The following is a 4,079-nucleotide window of genomic DNA, read 5'->3' on the forward strand; positions in this document are numbered from 1 at the left end:
GAAGTGTGTCCTACTTTTGTGGACCCATAACTCTTCTTGGGAGGATGTCCTACTTGAGTTGTCTATACATACACAACTCAAACCTCATTCATATATCATATTTTTTTATTATTGAGTCAAGGTTCTCCAATACAAAGTGTTTAAGCCTACAAACACCTAAAACATTTTGTTATGTTCTTTCTTCTCTAGCTTTTCTCTCATGCATGCACTTGATCTTTTTATCTCTAGTGCATTAATTGACAACTACAACACAATGTTTAGTGGTGTTTGTTCTCTTTTATAGTTTTGGAATTTTTGATACCATTCTATCCCCTTTTCTACTTGTGATCTCAACATCAAGTTCATTATCTCAATGGGAAACCTCACATGGCAAGCATGTTCTTGCATCGAGAGAAGTAATGAGCTCTATATAGGCCAATATGAATGAGATTTATAATGTAAAATAACTATATAAGCTTAAAACAAAAGAAAAAATGAAGTTCATAATGGAAAAGTGAAGAAAAAATGGAGCATAATAGGAAATAAAAAAATAAAATAAGTTAACAATGACAAGGTGTTTGAAAGCAGGGAATTGTTATTGCCCCTGCCAAGGTTCAAGTCTTTCCAATGGCATGCTCATGCATGTGCTTGTGCTTGTGAAAAAAAAGTGAGGCTAGCTACAAGCCATATATGATGTTAGCATAATAGATACCTTCACTTGTGGCCTTTTAATTGAAGAGTGATTTCCTCAAGTCAAGTCCTTATTGTGTCTTTGTTAATGTCTATTAATATCTCCCTTGTTGGAAGCATAAGAATAACAACACGGAATAAGATTCTATCCTTAAACAATGGATCAAGTCACAAGTGATGTCATTTCAAAACAACCCTATTTATAGGGCCCTATAACATGGAAATTCGTAGGGGTGAAATTTCGCCAATTAGCTATTTTTTGGATATTTTCTAAAAAAAATTCGCCCATTTGTTTCAAAATTCACCTATTCTTTTACACATATACAGTTAAATTGATGATATTCAACATCAATTTACCAATTTTAATAGTAAATTACATGTTTTTATTGAATGTTTTTCTATATTTTATATCTGTGATTTTTCAAACTATAATAGTTGTCTATAATACTATGCATAGGCATAATATTTGAATCCTTAAAAAATACCCTACCCTATAGTTGGTTGTCATTTGATTGCTTTCTCTACAACCCCATTGATTAATTTAATCTCATTGCAATTTCACAGGGTCAACGAGCTTTAAAATAAATATAATACAATAGCTAAAATATAACTCTAAGATTTCTTCAAAAGGCTCATGGCAAAGCCAAAGTGAGAACATGAGTGTTGTAAAGGCAAGTCACTCCATCAAATAAGGCTACTTAAAACAAGGCCAAATATATAAAACCTAGAGACATAACTTCATAAAAACATAAATCTATTAAATAATGTGATAACGAAACTATTAATTATATTTCTATCATAAAAATTAAACTAAGATGTACTCCATAATTATCTTAAATGTTTGTGTCCATCGAAAATAAGAAATCAAGTCACGGTTACTTGTTCATATTATTTGAAAATATTTAATGGAAAAAATAATACAAATTCATTTTAATTTTTGATCTTTTGAACATCAAAAAATTTAACCCTTAATTTCTTTTTATCCCTATTTATTTATACGGAATAGATATAAAGTTAAGATAATCATGGGAAATTATAACGCAATAGATACAAAATTAAAATTAAGATAATCATTAGAAATTGTGACATGCTTTTTTTAATGTTTCCTTAAATATAGCAAATTCACTATATACATATATTGTAAAGGTCACGAAGCATACCCACTTTCGCATATAATTTTGTTTAAATTATTTGTATTCCAAAATTCAAACTTATATTACTTTTATAATAACTACAACTTAACAAACAAATTTTATTGATTTTTAATTAATTTCAATAAATTCACTTTTTATATTACTATTTTCCCTTTCTATACAAGGAGGGTTTCCTTTGGAATTTGGAGGGATTATTTGTGTGCAAATAAGGGTTAATTTTTCTTTCTATACAGGGATTTTCTTTGGAATTTGGCGGCATTATTTGTGTGCAAATAAGGGCTATTTTTTCTTTCTATACCAGTATTTTCTTTTCTTTGGAATTTGTAGGGAGTATGGAATTTGCATTATTGGGAATAAACAAAGACTTTGCAGGGAGTATGGTATGCACATTACCTATAATAAATAAAGGTTGTATGGGAGCTTATTTTTATTTTTGAAAAATAGTGTGATGATTAAGTGATCACATTTGAATTGGAAAAGGAAAAAATATTAAAAAATAAAATTAAAGATAATAAAAATTAAATAAAAAAATAATAATATATTAAATGATTAAATATAAATTTTTAATTCATTTTATATTATTTTATTTGTGAAGATAATTGATTTTTTTTGTTAAATTTGGCAGGATTTTTCATTTTCTATTTATAAACAAGTTTACACTACTTATATGAGATAGGTGGCCTCAACTTGTCCGATGGGAAACCAAGTCTGTTGGCCACCTATCCTCGTTATAAGCCATCCAAAAACAATAAAGTATCAGTCTTTTAACCAAGCTAAATATGTCTCAGTTTCATGGCAATATGCTATATGTTTATCTATCATAAGCATGGATAGTGTAAAGTAAATGCTACCCGAATAAAACAAAAAGAAACTAGATTAAATAACTATTCCTGCTTCTCTTCCGAAGCCGATTCGACCAGTGCTGGATCCTTGACAGTTTCACCGGGTATCTCAGTTAATTCGATGATGCATGGGATGTGCCTTTGGATTCTATCCAGACGGATGTCCTGCTTATGGAGTTGGAATTGGATTCGCTGCAAATCCTGTTTGTAGTTGGCATGTCTTGGAGGGTCAGAGCCATCCCCACTGATATTTGTTCCATGGCCTTCCCCATCAGGCTTTTCATAAGCCAATAGAGGTAAAGGGCCTGCTTGAACTGAGTTATTTTGCCTCTGGTATTCTCAGGGTTTGGGACTAAGGTCCTCCAGTTCTCTAGTTCCTCCTCCGTCTCGCTATGCTGCTTAATTTCTCCCTCCCATTCTTCCAACAAATTACGGATGCCTACATCTGTTCCCTCCTTGTAAGCTGCAACAGCTTCACTGATGAGGTGTTCAACAGATTTCTGTCCTCTGCGCGATTCCAAAGTGCTCGGGTCTTTGGCCCTTGTAGGCTCCCTCCCACATCTACCACGACCTCTTCCTCTCGCAGGCCGAGCCATCTCCACTTTGTACACGACCTGTTCACAGGAGCGAGGAATTAACTTTTGGCTTTGAATCTCATTTCCAGTGTTATCCTTAATTTTTATCCTATCCCAGTTACTCTCCGAGCAGTACGCAGGTTGGGAGACAACCGTTTAGGAGACGAGGCATGTCTCCATATCCTGGCGTGCTTCTCACTACTCCCTTCCCATTACCACTCATACCCAGAGTGATTGACATTCCCCTCTCTTGGCCAAGCAAGGGTTCCCATGCACAGGTGAGCCTTCCCATTCCCCTCTGCCCAGTCAAACTGCGCCGTTCCTCTGCTTTCCTTATAGCCTCCCCATCCCCAGTGCATAGCTTCACCAGTTCCACCCCAATTATCACGTGAATTCACAATGCAACTCTCAGGAGGGGCTTCCGTGCCATTGGCCAGGTTGAAACTAAGGAGTCTTATAGCCATGACGGATAACAAGACAACAACCATACAATGCTTGCGGCGTTTTCCCCAGCAAGTCCCCCAATTCCCCTCCCTAGGTTTCTCCCGAGCCCTCCAGCCAGAAATAAACCATGTCGCCATTGCAATGGGGTTGCAGGACCAAGATACATACCCGTGCTTGCTCCGCAGATGTCGTCGACGATGCCTCCGCCTCCCTGCTCCAATGCTCCAGCTCCCAACTCCGCACACAACAATGCAGTTAACACTCCCCTGCCTTGCCTTAACTCCACAATTGACAATGCAATTGCCACTCCCCTGTCCTTCCTTACCTGCTACGCCTCTTGCCTTGTCCTTATCGTGCTTGCCACCTTTCCCACCACCCTTGCATGTATTCATGTG

Source organism: Pinus tabuliformis, chromosome 7, assembly GCF_031772625.1.
Source record: "Pinus tabuliformis cultivar Carrire ecotype Pingquan chromosome 7, CPIR1, whole genome shotgun sequence".
NCBI lineage: Eukaryota > Viridiplantae > Streptophyta > Pinopsida > Pinales > Pinaceae > Pinus > Pinus tabuliformis.